The 22,230-nt window shown below is 42.1% G+C and overlaps 1 protein-coding gene across 1 annotated transcript in view; it reads right to left on the bottom strand.

Moving 5' to 3' along the window:
* RHBDF2 (rhomboid 5 homolog 2) overlaps window positions 1–22,116 on the bottom strand; it is a 99,000-nt gene extending 76,884 nt beyond the window's left edge. The window contains exon 1 of the mRNA XM_026667517.2: window positions 21,646–22,116. The gene's annotated coding sequence lies outside the window, so the exon portion shown is untranslated. The remainder of the gene's footprint in view (window positions 1–21,645) is intronic.
* Window positions 22,117–22,230: the final 114 nt, after the last annotated feature.

Below are 22,230 nucleotides of genomic sequence, written 5' to 3'. Positions count from 1 at the left end.
CTAATGAAGGGAGACGGGGAGGCCCAGGTGGCAGCCCAGCATATATCAGTGATTGGGGCTTGGGTGGCCCAAGCTGCCGAGGTAGCCGCACTTCTGGTGGAATGTGCTGTTATTCCGCTGGGTACTGGCAGAGCCTGAGACAAGTAAGCTTTAGAAATAGTAGCTCTGATCCAGCGGCCGATTGTTGAAGGGGACACTTTGTGGCCCAATGTCTTGGGTTGAAAAGAAAGGAATAGGGATTCAGACCTCCTAAAGGGCTGGGTGCGCTTAATGTAAATGCAAAGGGCAGGTCTCACATCCAGGGTGTGCCAAAGCGTCTCCCTCTCCCGTGAAGGATTGGGGCAGAAGTTTGGGAGTGTGAGTTCCTGTGCCCTGTGGAAGGCTGAGTTGACCTTGGGCAAGAAGGTAGGGTCAGGCCGGAGGACCACCCGGTCGACATGGAAGATGCAAAGGTCCTTTCTCACCAACAAGGCTGCGATCTCCGAGATTCGGCGAGCCGAAGTAATGGCCACCAGGAACACGACTTTGAATGTTAAAAACTGGAGGGTGGATTCCCTGAGAGGCTCAAAGGGGTGTTTAGTAAGGGACACAAGGACCTTATTGAGGTCCCAGGTAGGATATCGGTGAACCATTGGGGGGCACAAATTAGTGGCTCCTCTGAGGAATGCCCTAATGCGAGGGTGGTGGGAAAGGGAACCAAGGTTGTCACAAGCGATGACAGTTGTGAGGGCTGCGACCTGTCGCCTCAAGGTGTTAGGGGAAAGCCCTTTCTTCAGACCCTATTGGAGGAAGTCCAAAACCCGAGCGATGGAGGGCGAAAGCGGGTTGACCTGGGAACTATGGCACCACTTGCAGAAACTATTCCAAGTGGCATCGTATATTCGGGTAGTTGAGGGCTGTCTGGCGGCTAAAATGGTATCAATAACCTGGTCAGAGAGCTTCTCGTTTCTTAGGCGGTTCCGCTCAACCTCCAAATGGCTAACTGGAGCCATTGGGGATCCGGATGTCGGAGGGGCCCCTGAGAATGGGAGATCCTGTTCGGGGGGATTTTCCAGGGAGGGGCCACCGATAGGTTGCAGAGGTCCGCAAACCATGGGCGTCTGGGCCAGTAGGGGGCCATCAGAAGCAGTTCTGCCTTCTCGTGGATCAGTTTCTGGATGACTCTGGGAACTAGGGCTAATGGTGGGAATGCGTATAAAAGCCCTGGGGGCCAGGGGCAACGGAGGACGCTGTAATTCTCACCCCCCGTGGGAAGGGTACCACGAGAAAAACCTTGGGAGTTGTGTGTTGAGGGGGGATGCAAAGAAGTCCACTGTCGGGAGGCCGAAGATCATGGTCGCCTCCTTGAACAGAGACGGGTGGATGCGCCATTCGGACTGGTCCACCGTGGCCCTGCTCAGCCAGTCTGCTTGGGTGTTTGAAACGCCTGAGATGTGCTCTGCTTTGAGAGAGAGGAGATTGCGTTCCGCCCAACGGCAGAGGCGCTCGGCCTCTCTCATCAACCGTATGGACTGGGTAACCCCCTGCCTGTTGACATGAGCCTTGGCGGTGACGTTGTCCGTGAGTATAAGGACATGCCGCCCGCGTACCTGAGGGAGGAAGTTGCGCAGGACCAGGTGGATGGCGTGGAGTTCCAACCAGTTTATACTGCATGCCCGTTCTGCCTCCGACCATCTGCCCTGTGTCGTGAGCGAGTGGATGTGAGCGCCCATCCGGACAGGCTGGCATCTGTGGTGAGGGTGAGGCGTTGGGGCTCCTTGAAGTAATGACCCTTGTTGATGGCGGGGTTGGTCCACCAGAGGAGAGACGTGAGGACCCTTGGAGGTACCTTGACCGTGGCCTTTGAATTGCTTCTGCCGGATCTTTGGAATGGGAGCAGGAACCACTGTAGGGATCTGGTGTGTAAACGGGCCCAGGGAACAATGGAAATGCATGAGACCATTTTACCTAATAATTTAGACAATTCTAAGAGTGTTACCTTTTTTGATCGCCGGATATGTTTGACAGATTCCTGGATGCTAAGAAATCTTTCCGAGGAAAGGAAGACCTTCCCTTTAACCGTATCAATGACGGACCCCAAGTGGGTTATCCGGTTAGATGGTAACAATTGGATCTTTTGCCAGTTTACTAGGAACCCATGGTCTTGGAGGGCAGAGAGAGTAGCTCTGGTGTCCCTCTCTGCTTGGCGTCTGGAGTGGGACAGGATGAGGATGTCATCCAGGTAGCAGTGGAGACGCACAGGGAGGTTCCTGAGGTGAGCCGCTAGAACCTTAGTGAAGGTTCTAGGGGCAGATGCCAACCCAAAGGGGAGGGCCACATATTGGAAGTGGCGGTGATTGTAACAGAACCTGAGGAATTTGGAATGGGAGGGTCAGATTGGGATGTGTAGATACGCTTCTGAAAGATCTATAGAAGAGAGCCAGTCCCCCTGCCTGGTGCCCAGTAGAATGGACTGTAAGGTGTGCATCTTAAACCTGCGGTGGATCAGGTAACGATTAAGCCGTTTTAGGTCTAGAATTGCTCTCCATCCACCTGAGGATTTGGGAACCACGAAGAGGTGGGAGTAAAAACCCTGCCCTCGGGGGAGGGTGGGACGGGTTGGATAGCCTGTATGTTGAGGAGATGATGAATAGCGGAATCCATCAAACTGCGCTTGGTGGGATCCCTCGAGGGGAGGGATGCCATGAAAAAGTCGGGGGCGCTGAAATTCCAGGGCGAGTCCAACCTGATGGTGTCCCGGACCCAGGCATTGGAAGTGGAGGAGTCCCAGCGGTCGGTGAAATGCCTGAGACGTCCGCCGATGGGAAGGGAGGGACGGGATATATCTTGGGCGCCGGAAGTGCTTCCCCCCTGAAGGGACGTTTGTAGCTGCCGCCCCTTCTGTTCCTGTCGCCCGGATCGGCTCGATCCTGGGGTTGGAATGGCCGAAAGGAGGGGGGTCTCGGGTACCTGGGCGGGAAGGGAGACTGGTAGAAAGGTCGGAAGGACCCTCTCCGAAATGGCTGAGGGGTTCTGGGCTCTGACCTCCGAAAAAGAGAAGGAAGAAATTTTTTCTTGCTTCGGGTCTCGGCTAGCAGGGGCTCCAGAGCCGTGCCGAATAGTTTGTCCCCCTTGATGGGGGCGGTGGCCAACTTAACTTTGGTTTTTAAATCCGCCTGCCAGTGTTTGAGCCAGAGCAGGCGGCGGGCTGTAACATGAGAGGTTATGGCTCGGGTGGAGAACTTAACCACGTGGTAGGTGGTGTCGGCCAAAAATTCTGCCACGGCCGTCAGTTTAGCGATGTCCTGATGCGCCCTTGTATTAGAGGGGGGACATGCTGTTTTAGTTGGCAGAGCCACCGGATCGAAGACCTGGTGAAGGAGGCGGCCGTGGCTGATCTAATGGCCCAAGCGTCGGCTTGGTGAGCCCGACGTAAGGCTAGTTCAGACCTCTTGTCCTCGGGTTTCAGAGCCTCCAGAGGATCACTAGGGGAGGAGGAGGATGCTAAGCCAACGATGGGCTCATCAACCTCAAGAGTATTGAGTAGGTTGCAGAAGCTTGAGTCGAGGTTGAAGAACCTCTTGTCCTGGCTGGATGGGGCAGGAGGGGCCCCTAGGTCATAAAAGATGGGTGGAGCCGGAACAACCTCAGCTTCCACAACGGGCTGCCTGAAAATGGCGTCCTCTGGGCCCTCTGCCGGGGAAGGGTGGGCAGAGGGAGACTGTGTGGACAGGCCAGAGATGTTTTTGGCCTTAAAGAGGAGCGATTTATACAGGTGTGGCTTGAACAAGCCCACAAAGGTGGGTTGATCGGGGGTGAGACCCTCATCCTCGGACATCTCCCCCTCCATCGGATCTATCTCCGATAGGAGCTCACCGTGATGTGTAGACCCCCATTCAAATTTTTCCTCCTCCCTGAACTGATCCAGGCCCTCTATCTCCTCCTCCAGTTCCCCTTCTGGGAGAGGGCTGTCTCTCCTCCTCCAGTTCCCCTTCTGGGAGAGGGCTGTCCCTCTGTAAAGGTACCTGACCGTGGGGAGGGTCCGATCTAGGCGAGAACCTGACTGATAGAGACTCGTGTTTGGGAGCCATCGGGAGGAGGCCAGGTCTGGACATCTGTTGGAGACCTTCTGCAAACCCCTGGCGGATAGCCAGCTCCATCCATGCCCTCATTTGTTCAGGGATCTCGACTGTGGCGGGCTCCTCTTGGTGCAGACCAGTGGCCGTGGGAGTAAATGTAGCTTCGGGTGTCCGTCTGGTCATTGGTCCAGGGGCCTGATGCCTCTGGGATGAGCTGTGCCTGGAGAGGGAAGAGCAATTTGGAGGAGGGTGTGTGTGTGTAGAGGTAGAAGGAATGGAGGGTGGGAGGGCTGGAGGCACCGGTTGTGACTCCATGGATCGCCTGTCAAATTCTTTCTCCAATGCCTTATGGCGTCTTAAGGCGTCTCTTTGAGAGGCCTTAGAAGTTTCCTTAGCCTGTCTGCGCAAATGGTAAGACTTAGATCTGGCCTTCAAAGAAGGGCCTTTAGCGGAATTGTCATCTGCCATTTTAAGAAGTAAGGATCGTATATAAAGATACTATAGGCGGTTGGCTCACCAAGGGTTCGACCTACAGCAAAGGCCGGGTGTCTTTCAGCTGGCCCCCCTTTTGGAATTTAGATGTATATAATCTATATTATTATTATTATTATTATTATTATTATTATTATTATTATATATATATATTATCTATTTGTTTTGTTATTTATTATATGTATATATATAAATTATAAATTTATTTACTTGTATATATATATATATATATATATATATATATATATATATATATATATATATATATATATATATATATATATATATATATAGGTTCTCGGTATATGTGGATCTTTGGTTATTGGAGAAATGAATATCATAATATATATATATATATATATATATATATATATATATATATATATATATATATATATATATATATATATATATATATTTATTTATTTTTATTTTGTATATAACAAAATATATAATTGATTAACTAGGTTTGGAGCTCCAAGGAGGGTAGTAACTCAGGAGATTATTATCCAATTGGTCGAATGAATGCCTGAGGCCGAAGCACAAGTCTGGAGATAAGGCCTCTAGCAGCTTTAACTCCCAGACAACAACCGGGAGGAGGTGACTGCTGTTACTTCGCCCTGAGCGCTGCCACGGAAAGCCAACAATTCTGAACTTTTGAGCAAAAATAACAGTACAGAATAATAATAGCTCTAACGGGCTGGGAGGCCTGTGTAAGCGAGCTAGCACCCTCGCAGCCGATAATGAGGCCGGAAAATGGCGCCCGAGCACGAGTCGGCGCCTAAAATGGCGGCCGCCTATGGATCTCCTTGTCGGGGCCACTCAGGGCGGAACTAGGCCCCTCCGGCAAGCTTAGAATGCCGAGGGGGGCAGCGAAGAGAAATTCGGCCCTTCCTGGGGCGATCGGCGTTCGTGGTGGGGGGAAAACCAGCTGCGCTTGCAGCGCAATCAGTTCAAGCCGCTAACGAGGGCGGCGTGGAAAAGCGGCAGGAAAAACAAGCCAAATCGAGGGTAGGGGGGGTTAGCGCAGGAGCGCTGCTAAACCGCCTGCTTTTTTTCCCCTTGGGGGCAAGGAACGCGCTCCCCTTGCTCTAGAGACACCCCAGATGCGCAGAGGCTAAAGGAAGTAATAATAGTAAGGCAAACCTTAGAAATTATTGGAAGAGTCCTGAATCGGCCAAGGAGTGAAAACAAACACAGCCTAACTCTCACGAAGGCTGAGCATAAACTGGGGAATGCTGCAAGGGAACCACGTGATGGAAGGTGGAGCGTTCCTCAGTAATTAAGCTCAGCCTACAACAACACAGACTGAAGCACCTCCCACTCTCTGGATGATCCGAGCAGCTCTAAGGAGAATGTATCCGTTTCACACATCCTTTTTACTATATCTTGCAATGACTACTTTCTGTGGAAGTAGTGTGCAACTGGCATAGACATTATGTACAGAACTCACACACATGTAGAATCTATGCAGAATGGTGAACAGCACGTTATAGAACGTGTAGCCAGCATGCAATTCTAATGACTAATTTCATGCAACTCCCTGCAAAGGAGAAATTCAATGCCCAAGATGGAAAGGAGTAGCCAAAACAAGGTGACCATCTTCATTTGGAGCTGAGATTTTCCTGTCAGTCACCATTCAGTCATGGAGTCTGTTAGATTATTTCCAAAATAAAATAGCTTCAGAAGAAAAAGAAGCATGCCCCTTATTCTCCCAGAGACCATCTGCCAATTTTCACACAGGAAGTGCTATTTGTCAAGGAAGTTTGTCATATTTATAGTGACTGAAAACAGAACGAAGAATTAAAGGAGTCACAAATAGCATGGCCACCTGGACAGCCTTAAATTCAATTGACAGTATTTATTTTTCGATCTCCTGACTAATTTTGGTATTCAATTTGAACCTCAATTGGTAAACTGAGTTATTTTAAAAAATAATCATGATACACATGGACAAATCATTAGATTATGTACTAGTCTTTGATTCTGGACACCAAAGTCCAAACATTTGCTCTTTCCAATCCTCTGAAGAAGTTGAGAGCAGCATTAGTTTAGTTTAGTTTAGTTTATTGTCATTGCATGTCGTACAATGAAATCAAACACCATCTTCAGTGTACATAATGACCATGAAAATAAACACAAATCCACATCCTTCACACTCCACACATTGAACCGAAACCCCCCAACACCGCACCAACACTGCATTATACAGTAGAATTCAAAAGAGCTTAATAACAATTAATAACAATTAATAACAAATCATATTGCAAATCAGGGACAGACGTTTCTAACGTTCTCTATGCATGTAATAGGGAAGGGACCACAAAGGCTCAGCATTACGACTTGGCATCACCAGATCATTGCCACAGTCCATGCATGTGGTAGGTGGCTTCACTATTATGAGGTCTATTTAGCTAAGGTCCACTGCATTTGGCAACATCTAGCTAGCAACATGGTCTATTGAAATTGCCAGTTGATTTCTGATAATAATCAATTCTCCATAAGCTCCTGGTATTTTAATTGCTCTCTCTGAAATCTCTGGAAGAGCTATGACAGAGCTGGCTTCTGACTGAATAAGAGCCTCATGCTAATGAGGAGCATCAACTAAAGACGGGAAAGAAAGCTCAAACAGCCGCTAGAAAGATGAAATTTAGCTTTATTAAATTATGGGGAGCAATCTGATTAAGGAAAGTGTAAAACCAATCATATGAGTTAATTAATCTATCTCAAAATTAAATTTGTTTACAGGAAACTTATTTTTGAATCAAGGCATCCTTGAAGAGTTCTTTTAAAATAGTACTTTCTGTTATTAATTCCGCTGCATCTTTTGGTTAATTAAAATATTTAAACCGATTAATTGGCAAAAGGCCAGGTCATGTCAGGAGTCACCTATTGCTGATTGTGCTTGTTCATTCCGTGAGATCCAAAAGGGTAGACACATTTTAGAAACCCTTCAAGAAACAATATCACCTAATGGATCCAGGAGGCATGTTCCCTGTTGCAATGCCTATACTTTGGAACAGCATTCTCTCCCCCACACCCGAAATTTTGGATAATCCTGACAGTGTTGGCCTTCTGTTAGCCTTTAAAAACCTGTTCCCCCAAGGCAGTGAGCCCATTTTGATAAGCCCATCTGGGTTCCAGAAGAATGAACAGGCTGCAATTTGCCTCTGATTATGTTGCATGTTATTGTTATTTGTGTGGTTTTTATATTCTGTGACCATTTTGTTTTGTGCTTTTAATGCTACATTGAGTGACTTTGTGAGTCGGGTAGCCATATAAGTTGCCTATATAATAAATACTTTATATAGCTTTTCCTTAGCTGCCACAAGGAATCAGAGAGTGGGGGAGAGGGCACCATCCCACTCCACTTGCAAAACATAGAAAGAAACCTTACTCCTTTCAACACTCTAGCTGTAGTAAGTAACTAGACAGCAGCTAGACATAACCAGGACCATTGGTTGGGTTTTATTATCTATAGCCTCTAATCTCTACTTTAGATAAGCTACCCATTGTTCTTCTGCTCACATTTCCTCTTTTGAAGCCTAATCATTTTCTTTAAGCCACTCATTCATTTATTTCTTCATTGTTGTATGTTCTAACTATTTGCATTTTTAAAAGGTTCTTTGTTGTCAATTTGTGTCTTGGAAGGCCTAAGTCTCTCCAGACCGACTACCAGGCAGTGGGTTTAAACTGCCTCTGTGTTTTCTCACATTACACAAAGTAGAAGGCGTTTTCCTTATTTTCTGTATTTCTGTCTATAATCCCAATTGAGTCACTTCAATTAGGGCTGGACAGAAAATTTAACAAATACACAAAAGCAAATAAATAGAGAGGGAGAAGAGAAGGTAATGGCTGCAAATAGCAGCCATGGGTAAATGAAGTTGGTTGGGGTGACTCTAATGAGAAAGAGACCTTTTAAGATTTGCTTGGGGGGGGGAGTTGAAATTTATGCATAGCAAAGGAGAAGGAAACATATTCTTCCTGGTGAATGCTGTTCAGCCATTAAAAAAAAGTAGATTCTTCCCTTCATTCATAGCATGCTGATCAGAAAAGTCAGCAGAATGTAAAGCAAAATCATTGTCATCTTGCTGCACATTGCAGGCTAATAAATACACTAATCTGCAAAATAGATGTTCTAGAACAGGGGTCTCCAACCTTGGCAACTTTAAGACTTGTAGACTTGTAGCAAAGCTGGCTGAGGAATTCTGGGAGTTGAAGTCTACAAGTCTTAAAGTTGCCAAGGTTGGAGACCCCTGTTCTAGAAGTTCTTGTTGTTTGAAAACCTTATGCAGGATACAGCAATAATATATGTATTGTTATAAGTCAGGTGACCTTTTGCTTAAAGGGGGAGGGGGGAATAAAATAGACTTCAATTAGCATTCAGGACAATGACTGAAAAGATGATTCTTCTGTTATTGTCATTTAACGACCAACAGTCAACCAATACATGATTACTTTCAGAACCATGAAGGGGCAAAACAGCCTTGACTGATAAGTAGGTCAAAGTTTTCCCAAGCATAGGCACTTCAGCAGAACTAATAGCTAAGAAATTAATTTTTCATTGTAATTCTTTATTTCCTCCAGATCAAATGGAAACTGTTCAACCTCCAGAAATTTGGTCACAATAAAAAGGCATCTTGAGGGATGCAAAGGTTACAATGAGGTTGTAATGTATGGATATTGTGATGTACAATGCAAGCATTCCATGTATGATACAAGCCTTTGTTTTTGGTTTTTTTCAAGCCTGGGCCATCAATTTTAGTGGGGGGGGGGGAGGGGAGAAACCAATGAAAAACAAATGACAGTACTTGCTATATTTGTGTTACCCTCATGCTTAAAACTGCAGTTTTGAAGGAGTCTTCACAACATGAGTTAGACTTCCCAATATTCTTCTTCAGTAGTTGTCCCCTAAAGATTAGTGGACTTTCAACTTTCAGAATTCTCAAAAATGGCCAGAATGGCTAGGAAATTTTAGAAGATGAAGTCTTTAGTACACTCTCAGGTTTGAAAAAAACTCTTTAAGCTCAGCCTATTCAGCTAAACTAAACATTTCTCAGACACATTCGTCCTGATTAAAGATACTTCAGCTCTTAAATGAAATATAAGGGTTTCTTTCTGATGACGGATGACAGGAAGAAAATTTCTGCCCGTTCCAACATGGAAAATAGGAATTCAATTTCTAAACTCTGTAGAGTGGCCAGGCTTGTCAGATCCTCAGATGAACTTCGTTTAAATCCCTCTTTTTTAAAAAAAAAAAAAGCCTGCAGAACAAAATCAAGTTTGAGTCTTGGACTGATAGTAAGGCATTAAAGTAAAGCCTTCACTGCTTAAGTGTAATCATTTAAACAGAAGTTTTCTTTATGTTTAACTAGCATTTTCTGTTTTATTGGAAATCCGATAAAGAGTAATTGAGCGAACTAATTGAGCGAACTGAGTTTGTTTAGTTTTCAGAGACACTGACAAGGGGAGCAAAGAGAGTACAATGACTCTCTTCAGCTTAGTTCACACACCATGTTAAGTTAGGATAAGAGGAGCTGGGTACTATATATGGTTCAGCATGTTGGGGAAATCCAGTCATTGCATTAGCTTATTTGTTAACAAGGTTGTTATGTTAATTCATACTACAGGGCATTTATTAAAGATAGAACATTATAGGAATAAATTTTGTTAACCCAGGTTTAGATTTGTTTTACCACAATTACATCCAACCAGCTTTGTAGAAATGCTGAGCAACGTACATACAATAAAGTTAAAACCCATACAAATGTGAGTCCTCTTAGCAGCAAAATACCTTGCACACTTATCATGGCAACCTAAAGAAAGCTCTTTTGCCTGATCCTTCCCTAAAGGCTATAGGTCACCTGAAATAGTTCCATGAGGTAGAATTCCACTGATTTGCTGAGAGTAAAAACATACAGGTAATCCCTGGGTTATGAGTGTTCCCTTAACGAACATTCAAAGTTACGCGATAAGTGCCTCTTAGTGTTTACGAACAAGTTCCAAAACTACTTGCAGCACTATGGCAGTTGTTTGCCCTTCACAGAGGCTCTGCAACATTCGTCCTGCATGTTGCCAGCCGAAATGGAGCTTCCAGAAGTACATCACAATTTCCGTACATTAAAACCTCATCGCAACCTTTCCATCCCCGAAGATTTTAATGAGGCCAAATTTCTGGAGGTTGAAATGGATGCTCTATTTTGGCCTGCAACATGCCAAGTGAGGTCTGCACAGGCCCAAACGGAGCTGCAGAGGGGTGCACACTGCTGAAAGGCTGGAGAGGAGATTGCGTGCTAGTTCTTCGCAAGGTAAGTGACCCGGCAAGGCAGGTTGGGTGAGGGGGAAAGCAATTATGGGGAACATGAAGTATTTCAGTGGGTCAGGTTGGTTGGTCTTAGGCAGGTGGCCTGTTCCATCACTAGGCCCCCCCATGGCCTTCCCCACCCTGAAATACCTCATGTGCATTTAATGAGCCTCACATTCGATTAACGAATGCATGGGCAAAAGGAGTGAGTGATCCTGTTCAAGGTATGAATCCTTGGGTTACAAGTGGAATGGGCAGGCTCCATTACATTCATAACTCGAGGACTACATGTATTGACTTTCATTGCCTTTACAGCATGGTACAGGGGCAAACATAGATTCATACCAGTGCTTAATTTTATTCAGTCATTTAGCATATTAGGTGACATCAGCATTCAAATACAGGTAGTCCTCATTTCTATGGTGGTTTTAAGTGCGAGCACCAGTTTTAAGTAACTTTTTTTTAGCACCTTCATAAACAAATGGTTGTAAGTCGAGAACTACCTGTACTTGAAGGGATGTCACACAGAAAATGGCCATGAAGTGTTCTCTGTCACTCCAGAATGAATAACGTAGAACTTACAGTCTTACATTTCATGTTAGAAAAATTCTAATGATAGATTTCTTTAGTTACCATCTGATTTTTTTAAAGATATTAGGAGGATACACATCGTATTACCATGTTTTTAATTCATTAAAAATTAGCAAAAAGATAAGAAAATGGGAATCTACTTATGGAAAGGCAAGGATAAGTGAAACCATGTTTTCAAATGGAGGGCTTCTCATCATTGGTCAGTGAATCCAGTTTCCATTCCTTGCTGGGCATTTTTTTTTCTTGATGAGGGGAAAAAAAAGATACGGAATAGTGGGCAAATGCAAATGATGTCATCTGGACTCCAAAAAATCCCATCCTCCCATGATCGATGAAACCAGATCTGAACTGTTTCTTCCCTATTGACTGACTGCAGATCTCCATGTTTCAGGCAGTAGCTTTGTTATCTCTGCTAAAGAGATACCAGGGATCTTGGAGCTCAGGATTTATTTCATGCAAAGCATTTGCTCTGCCTCTTATTTACAAACCTTCCCAAAGACCATTTCTAAGAGCAAGAACTTAGTTGTTATGCTGATTACAGCTAAGGTCATAATACTAAAGTATAATCAAGATTGACTGATTTATACTATTTGCTGAAATACAGCTTCTGTTATAAATAATAGATTAGCCTTTCTCTGCAGGAAACAGAATCAAATGTATCCAGAAATAAGCAAGTCTTCAAAATGTTCCTAATTATTGGGAAACTAGATAAGGTATACTCATGCAACAGCACTCAGATATTGATCCTAAAGCCCAGGCAGACTCTTGTAGATTAGGCTACCCTTGAGATAAACAGCACAAAATCATCTAAGAGTTTGGAAGATAATACCAGCCCCTTAAATTAGAACATATTTGGTCCAGAATACATAAACAAACATCTGTGTCCAACAAGTGTTTTAGTTGTAGACTCTGCTTTAAATATAGTTCTGGACAATCATGTTTATTATAATAGTCAAGTATTTAGCTATGACATATGGGATAGGTACAGCATCAAGATTTCTCCACATAAGGCTTAAACTAAGAGATCAGTTGTTAAAAGGCATGTTGGCCGCAGGACTTCTATGAAAAGCACAGAGTTCATGAGCACTTTCAAATTTTATCATGCTCTTGGAAAGGAGTGCCACTAAATCCAGAGAAAGCTGTACATCTTCATCCAGATCAGCAGATTTTTCTGTCAACTCTTCTATCCTCCAGATTAAATTCTAGTTTGTTTCTCTTCCCCCTCCCTCCAAGCTGCTTCCAAATCCCTACCTTTGTAAGACTAGAGAAGAAGCTAGGCTATCCCCATATTGATAACACTTTATCCATATATTGATCACTAATGTCTGATTATTCCACTCAATGGTTCCATGTAGACGTATAGGTAAGCTAGAGGGTTTCAAATACTAAGAAACCATGCAATGGGTGTTCCTTAGCACCAGCTTCAGAACTCCTCCAAATAGGACTGAAGTCAATGTAAAACGACAGTATGCCTCAAACCCTGAAAAAATTTTTTTCGAGGCTTCCGGTTTTGAGCCTCTTCGGCGACAGACAGAAATCCGCGATTGTGCGCGGTTTCAGTCTGGGCTCGCTGCTGGAGCACCCCGAGCTGGCTGGTTTCGGGGCTAAGTCACCCCGTAGAGGTGGTAAAGAGGGGGGAGACTGCCAAAGGGGTTGAGGAGAGCCGCATCTCCCCTCCTCAGCTGGCCATTATTCCCTTTCCCGAAGGCAGTTGCAGCGGTGGTCAGAAATGGCCACCTCAAAGAACTCGACGGGAAAAGATTGTGCAGGAGGAAGATAAGAAGTGAAAGTTCTGGCTGACCGGGTTAAATTGCAAAAGCAACAACTAAGGTACCCTGAAATTTAAACTAAAAAAAAAGTAACATCGTTCCCAAAGAAGATTCGGAAGCAGCGAAGGAAAGTGAAAAGGGATAGGTTTGCCTTTTTTTTCTTCTCTCCCTTTCCCTATATTGACATCCAAGAGACTTAAATAAGAAATCGGGGAAAAAATCCGCTTTGACATCAACAGGCAATTAAGCTGAAAATAAAATAAAATGGCAAAGGGATAATAAAGATTTCTGGACATTAAAAAGTTTTTTCTGGACATTAAAAAGTTTTTTCTGGACATTAAAAAGTTTTTTATAAACAGGGAAGGAGAGAAAAAGAATAAAAGGGCAGGATCTGGAAAAAGGGAGGAGACTGCCTGGAATTAAAAGGAACCTACAGTAAAACTTTAACAAGACTTTTAAAAGATACATTTTAACTGAAACTTGGGAACTAAATTGTAGAACCCCAGGAAGAGAAAGTGTAAAAAAGCAAAAAGAAACAGCTTGCGTATATTTGGATTACTTGGTGATCTTTGGATTCTTGGTTATTGCATTTGAATGACTAAAATTAATTGGGTGGTTGTTTAAAAATTTATATAATGGCACTACTTCTGGATGAATTGAAAATGGAACTTAAAAAATACAAAGAAGATGCACAAGAAGGGAGAGGCTCTTTCGGCTTCGTTTTTCAATTCTTAGAAATGGAGATTTGGAACTATGAGAAACAACAAGAAACGTCTGCAAAACAAGAAGACTGGGACAAAGAAAAAGCCATCTTTAATGAACAAGTAATTCTATGTGGGGAAGAAAAAGGAAAGAGGGGAAAGAGAATGGAGAATTTAAGACTTAAAAAAAAGAAAAGAAAAGAAAAATAATTCAAAAAATAAGTATAATACTGGAAAGCAACAGAAAAGGGGAATACAGAAGAGAGAAATAGAGGTAGAGAGACAGGGGGTAAAAAGGGGAGAGAGAAGAAGAGAGGGAAGAAGGAAAGGAAAAGAAGTTATAAAGGACAGAAACAAGATATAGAGAAACAGGGCCTATTTAGAGATAATGGGTGAAATTAACTGAAAAAAGGATTCTGTAAAGATACAGAAGATTGTATTGTTATATTAGTATTAGAAATAATTTTAGAAAATTGGAAACAATGTATGATTAAAATGAGGGATAAAATAGCAATTGTAATCTTGTGAAATGTTTGTTAATAAAATAAATGAAATAAAATAAATGAGAGAATTGAATTAGGAAGGGACGGGAACATTTTAATTAGTTAATGTTTTATAAAATATAAGTGAAGGGGGGGAAGTTAATTATGGAAAGCTTATAACTGTTCCCATAGAAGTATGATATTTAATTGAAAAGTAATGTTAAAGAAGTTAAGATTTTAATGAATATTAATAGTAATGATAGAATTGAATTGGAATGGAATGTGTTGTTTTAACTACATATATTTATAATCCTTTTTTTTTCTTTTTAAGAATATAATGTGTATTTTAAGAATGTACCAAGCAGAATCCGAATGGAAGTTATGTATTATATTGAATGTTAAACTTTAAGGTATATATTGAAGCTTAAATAAGAGTTAAATGGATAAAATTAAAATATATAAAGGTGTCATACTCCAATCAGCAACTACAAGAGAAACTTTGTTTAATGAGAAAAGATAATATGAAATTGAAACAGGACAGACAAAAAGTATAAATATAAGGATTTGAATCGAGATGAGATAATTAAAATAAAATTAAGAAAATTAAAAGAGGGGAGAAGCTATGTAGAAAAGGTAAAACAGTAATAAGATATGGAATTGAACATAAAAATGAGCATGAAATTGAATTTGTGTCTATCAAGAAATGTAACCCGGGATCACGCTACTTTCAAAAAAGATGTTTTATTTGTATTTCTTTGTGAAAACTCAAATACAATTTACAAAAAAAAAAAAAAAAAAAATCCTGGAAAGTTATTATAACTAATAGCTATTATAACTAATAGCTCTGAAAGCTGCAGTGAGAGTCAGGAAAACAACAGCATCAGACTTTCCCTATCCACTTCCCAACATAAATCAGCTACCAAGAATATGGTTGGAATGAAACCAGCCCTACTGTTCTATCCCTGACATTTCTATGGCCATATATACACTGCTACCTTGCCTCAAACTAAAGACTCTGCTATTTTTTTCCTGAGGAGAATAGAGAGTGTAGAAGAACACAGAGATAGCTTTGAAGAAAGCTTAGCCATGAAAGCAAAGAAAAAATGTGGAAAATGCCTTGATTCTCTTTAATATAAGACAGCAGTCCCCAACCGTCTCCATTGGTCTGGCAGGTGTGCTTTGCCTCTGCCATGGCCCTTCCATCTAGGCCATGGGTTAAGCACCTGTTCTACAGTCCTGAGAGTAGAGGCCCAGCTTTAAAAAAAAACAACTGGTTGATCAGTCAACCTAGAGAATATGAAGCCCTGAAACTGATGACCCCAACACTAATTTATTACATGTATTTAAAAGTATCATTGAAAGGTCATGGCATGTTTGTAGCCTGCAGGGAGGATCGATTCCCTTCCCAGTGGCTGCTGCACTCCAGAAAGCTCTGGATCTTTACTTGTTTTCCTGCCATTGTGGTTTTTTGGGGTAACTTAAAGATCCCACATCAAACCCTACATAAATTTTGTTTTGTAAATGTCAAGTCTTCAGAAATGGCTGCAACTCTGCTGCTCAACCACTAAATTGCATCCAAAACATGGAAATACTAACTTGCTACAAGTAATGAAATAAAACCACAATGCTATGCAAAGACTAACCAGTGCATTATGATGCCAACTGGAGGAGGCTTGTCACAGAGTAGAATGGGAATTTCAGGTTGCATAAATAATTAGACACCTTACAGGGCTTCCCAATTTGTGGACTTCAAACTTCCAGAATTTTCATCAATGGCTATGCTGGCTGTGGAATTCTGAGATTTCAAGTTCACAGAATTGGAAATTGCCATAATTGGGAAACTGTGCCTTAGAATATTGAGCATTAAAGTAACACAAACTGCAGATATGGGAATGTTGTGGTGGTTAGCACGATTGAAGATGTTTCCTGTCTCAACTTTGCAAAAGGAGGAAAATATGGCAAAAGATGTGACCTTTGTTTCACATAAGATACTATCTGCAACACTTTTAACATCACAGTAATAAAATTGTTTAAAAAAAAAGACTGAGAGGAGCTGGCAAAAATATTTCCGGAAAAATCTACCTCATAATTTTTTTTACACCGTCTCTTTGGTACTCTTTCCACTTTATAACAAACTAATTTGATCAATAGTCAATAGTTCTACTGAAGGGTCAGTTGTGTTGATTTGAACAGCCCAAAGAAAGAGACTCCTTTCCTAGGGAAGGAAAGAGGAAAGAAACATGAAATCTTTGCACGTGTTAGGTGAAAAACATTTGCTTGTTAGAAGCAGAGCTGGAGCAATTTCTTTGATGAACTTCTGCAACTGCTTTAGCTCTAAAATAAATTCTTCAGCTGCTACACAAACAAACAAAAAAGTTCCTTTGACCTATCTTTCCCATATCTGCAGCCAAGGACTTTTATAGCCAGTGATAATTCTTTGGCATGTTACACTGAGTGCCTCCCAAACAGCGCTGGAAGAAGGAAAACCTTGGAAAGCAGGCTTGTCTCTGTAGCCCCCTACATCAGCAGGGATAGACCAAGAACCCTCCAAAGCTCCATTACAGGTGATGTTGGAGGAAAAAGAAGGAAAGACCAAATTGCCTTCCCTTTTCTTTCTTCAAGCTGCCTGGGGTGGGGTGGGGGGAAGAGAGCTCTAATGACAGATCTGATCCAAACAGCTACTACATGACAACACACACAGAGAGAGAAGTGTGATTCACAATTGTCTCGATTCTGATTCTGGTACCCCAGGTTTTAAAAGCCCTATCTATTGGAGAGACACAGAGAGACATGAGGACTTTCTGTTCCGGAAATTCCCATGTTTTGATCCAAAGATGAGTTTAGATAACTTATGCCAGACAATTTGTTATCAGTCTAGAATTTGTAACGCCTTTTAACTTTTAAGTCACAATCACAAGTTAGATTCCACCTTGAAATGTTTAAGTCACTACTGCAAATGGTAGGTCATATATGATCATCATCTAGCATCAATTCCTATTGTGAGAACAAAAGTTCAAAGTCAAAGAGACCACATAGAGTGCACTTAGCTCTTATCTTAGTGTTGTAAAAACAACTTTTATAATATTGAACATACTTCTATACTGAGGGAGTGACTAGGATGAAACTCCTTGTTAGCTCAATGAAACTCGTCCCAAAGCAAATTACTTTCACTGGCTAATCTCCACAATTATTCTAAAGCCAGCAGGTTGTTTCCCTACACCGAGGCAAAACTGTTCTTTCAGAAGAGCAATGATAGGAAATGATACTAGAGTTAAACTGTGTTCATCCTTGAGACAGTTGCTAATTGTATGGCTCTGATGCCAGAGATCTTCAAGATTTAGTTTGAAGTTCAAAACATTCCCTGAGCAACTAGATTCAACAGACTCAATTTCCATCCAAATCGTACCTTAAAATAGCCTCTAAATCACATGGCTGTTTCAGGTCATTCTTTTCTAAATCTTTTCTGGATAAAATACTATTTTATTCTGCCTCCGTTTGGATGCTGCCCATGTTTTACAAAACTAAGATACTTTGTGTAATTGAATATGACATGCATAGCCCTGTTTTCTGCTGGGCCAATTGTGTTTCAATAAAGACTGAAAAAAAATCACCTGGACTGTTCTGTGTTCTTCTTTTCACCCATTACTAAAAATGGTAATATCTAACTTCTAGATTTAAAGCAGGATTGGGCAGCCTGAGAAGATCAGATTATCTACCAGCCCACAACTCACTCACTCACCCTCCCTCCCTCCCTCCCTCTCTTTGTAATCCTATATTCCCATAATAATAAATCCCAAAAGGCAGTTTCCTGACAACTTGAGATGGAAAATGTACAATATCTGTAATACAGTAAAGCCTCAGTTTAGCAGAACCCCATGCTGCAAACCTCAGGTTTCACAGACCCAATTTCCATCCTAATTGTGCCCTAAAGTAATGGATGAGGCAATAGGCTGGATGAGGCAGTTAAATTGATGTAATTTTACAGCACCCCTAGCAACTTACATCATTTATTTAATGTCCTCGGTATGCAAATTGATGCATATATCATGATATTTGCACCAATTTTGTATAATGTACATTAAAAGAGACCATGGGCTGAGTTTAAATCAGTGCCATATTCTTGCTGAGTAGTCAAGATTTATACAAGGGGTTCTTTATCATTCCCCCACACTGGCATGTGGGAATGTGGCCAGCCAATCCAGTCCTGGCTTTTCCCTGTACCTCATATTCAGGAATACAGTAATAATTCATATTATCTAAATTTCATGAGTTGGTAAACGTTAATACTACATTGTGCTTTCAATAGCCATTATTTAGAATTTTTTGGAACTTATTAGAATCAGCTATTAAACTGACCAGGAAGTCATTCTGAGGCTTTCCCTGTGTCATGGGATGAGGAGAAACATGATACCTCAAAAGTCATCAAGCAATCATTGTCAGCTCACTGCCTTACTTTATCATACTTTATTTATTTGGCTAACTGTGGTTAGACACACAAGGAATTTGTCTCTAATACAGAAGCACTCAATGTACTTTCAGAACAACAAAATATAATAATATTAAAGTATATAGCCAAAAAAGGGGAAGTAAAAAAAATAAAAGGGAAAAACAATACTACAGCCACACCTTATGGGTTAATATACACACCCACATTAGACAAAACATTTTTTAATAGTCACTGCATTTTGTCAGCTGCAAGAATTAGGTGTTCAGTAAGGTGATGGCATGAGGAAAGAAGCTGTCCCTGTTTTAGCACAACAGCTTTCTCTTCTCTTTCCTCTATTCATTTCTTAGTGCTGCAAGGCTTCTCTCCATGGCTAGGCAACTGTCTACCCATTTATCTTTCTAAAGGAGAAAAAAGGGGGGAAGGCAGTTTATACTAACCAGAGAGTTTTGTCTTTGACTGTCAAAACAACAGTTCCTGTATTATGACTATAAAGCTATGTTATTCTAATGTTAAAAGTCTCACTGATAGGAAGTGCGTGCTAGAATTTCAAGTGGTGTGACATAAAAGAAAATCTTTATCCCCAAAATATGTCCCAATTCATACCCAAAGAGGCAAGTTCACAATGAATTTGTGAAATTTGTATAAAGCAAGATCGTAATTTCTGTGTCTAGTGGTGCTCACAGGCCATCATGAAAGAAAATCTTCCTTTGGGCTATGAACCTCTCACTGAACAAGTTCACTCTGGTTTTTTCCCCCTCTTTTCTCCTCCCAAAGTTTAAACTGCCTGAATCCATATTCTGTCTTTTTATTAGTTCATTTTGGTATTTTTCCAACACCATAGTTTCCACTGGAAGACAGGAATTCTGCCATTTTGGCAATATAGTACTTTCGTGTTACAGCCCTATATATACATTTTATATTTATATTTATAATCTCCTCTAAGGTGCAATAATAATGCCTCATTTCCTTGAATTAAACTCAATCCCTTAAATCAGCAGAGAACCTTGACACTGTTCATAAAACCAAGCTAAACTAGAATGCAGCTTAACATGTGGAGCAGGTGCTGTCGAAGACATTCTCAAAACGGATATCAGGAGGAAAAAAAAATGTGGCCCTTTGCTTGTACCAACAACTACGTTTGTAATTGGCCACCAAATATTGCATGTGTAATGAGAGAGCCAGCATTTCCTGAACAAGAATCCTGTTAACTAATTCCATGAATAAATTTCAAACTTACTTTACACAGAGATCTCCTTGAATCAGGTCTTGGTGTTCTCAGCCCTGAATAAACCATAGATAATTTAACCAGATAGCCTTTGTGTTTCAGTGTTTTAAGCAGGAAAAATTAAGTGGTTTCAATTCACATTGTATGATTTATAACCTTTTGCTTATCAGGGCCTATATTACATTTTCCTCTCTAAACTGTGTTTATACAACATACTATAGACCAAGGGCAACAAATTCGCACTGTATTTTAACACAACATGTAATAACAAAACAGACTATATTATGAATTCACAAAGAATCAAATGGGTTGTATGTTTTTGCCCAGGAATTATGGTTGGTGATATTTTGTTGTATGGTGTTATACAAATTATAGATGCCCCCTGTATTTAAGATTGCATTTTCCTCTGAGCTGAGGTCCTTAGTTTTAATATTGTTTTGCATTCTTTCCCTTTGAAAGATGGGGCAGTTTGGAACTATAACGTAAATAAAATTTAGAAGCACAAAAATGTTAAATAACAGCTATTTGAAGTACATAATAGGCACTTTAACAATGAGATGGCAGCCGTAAAATATTACATCACTGTCCCCTCTATACAGTAGAGACTTTGTTCTATGTTCTGTTGAAAAATACTGCCAGACAACCTAAAGTACTGTATTATAGTATCTTTTTTTTCATTTGTAGCAACTTCTAAAAGTTAAATGTGTTGGCTGCTGTATCTAAAACAGTATGATTTGTGGTACCCAAGATTACCAAATGCAGACTCAAATTAGTCTTTAATACTACAATCACCATGCTTATTTTGATGGATCTCATCCTTACAGTTCTTATAGTTCCCCATGTTTAATTCAAGCACAGCTTCACTGGAGAGAAATATTGAGGAGCAAAATATATCTGATTTGGTAACAAAAAACAAAGGACCTCAAGAACTCTTGAGGTCAAATCTGTAAACAATGAACCAACCCCCTGGAGTCCTTTGCACTCTGACAGAATTAAACTCAGTTTAAATCAACCTTACTTAAACGATGAGTAAATACAGCTCATTACAAACTGTTTTCATCAAATGGAAGTAGCTGCATTCTTATCAGGAGAAGAAAAAAAAAAGGGGGGGGGATAGAATCCGGCTAGCAAAATCTACAGATGAATCACTGGGATGGAAAACTGGGTCGGGGAATAGAAAAACTAAAGAATTGAACTTACAAGGAACAGGAAAGCAGCAAAAACCTATGTTGCAATACTGTAGTTTTATCTGCAATAGCGGGTTCTCCCAGAAAGGCGGCGAAACAACGCACATGGGTAGAAGGTCTTGACAAGGGGGTTTGGGGCGCAAAGCAGCCTTTGACCCACGCTCTGGATGAGGATGATGGGCGTTGTAGCTGAACACGGCGACAGGCTAACAGGTTTGCGGGTCAAAGAAAAAGAACAAACGAAAGGGCTAAGCACGGGGTGGGGGGAGCGGAGTCTCCCTCGCGAAACTAAGCGTGAGAACGCAGGCGAACCAAGCAACCCAGCGTCGTCGGCAGGAAGAAGGCAACCCAAACCGGAGAGGCGCCACTCACAGACCTCCCGCACTTACCGACACTCGGGAGAAGTGAATTCCCCTTTTTGCCGGCGCACTTCACGCTGAGGCGGAGGCGGCGGTCCGGAGACGGCGAGTCGAAGTTCTTTCTGGCTGAGTCGCTCTCCTCTCTTTTCGGTCCACCCCGCCCCGGGGGGGTTTTCCCGCTCCAGATCCACAGCAGCAGCAGCAGCAACAGCAGCCGGGGCTCCAAGCGTGTCGCCGGTCGGAGAGGGCGTGAACGTGAACGGAACAACCCAACCGGGTCGCGATTAACTGTCAAATAAGGAAGCAGCCGAGCGGGAGAAGAAGGAGCCACGAAAGACCGACGCACGAGGTCGCAGCCATCCTCTGCCCCAGACTCCGGAGCGCCTCTCCCTTCCTTTCCTTATCTCCCGCCCGCACCAAAAGAAAGTGGGGGGGGGGGAAGCGCGGCCACACCGCGCCAACTAAACAGGAAGAATCGAGCGCTCTACCTGGGAAAGGAACGAGGGGTGGAGTCTCGTCCCCATAGGCGGAGGCAAAGAAGGCGGGGCACCCCTCGGTCGAGTAAGGCAGGTGGAGGACCAAAGCTAAGTGGGTGTTTGGGTGGGGAGTAACTTT

The sequence above is a fragment of the Notechis scutatus genome, chromosome 2, assembly GCF_049901735.1.
Source record: "Notechis scutatus isolate UNSWTSFEM ecotype Mainland chromosome 2, rNotScu1.2, whole genome shotgun sequence".
NCBI lineage: Eukaryota > Metazoa > Chordata > Lepidosauria > Squamata > Elapidae > Notechis > Notechis scutatus.
The sequence above is the reverse complement of the archived record's forward strand: the minus strand, read 5'-3'. Positions and strand labels throughout refer to the sequence as shown.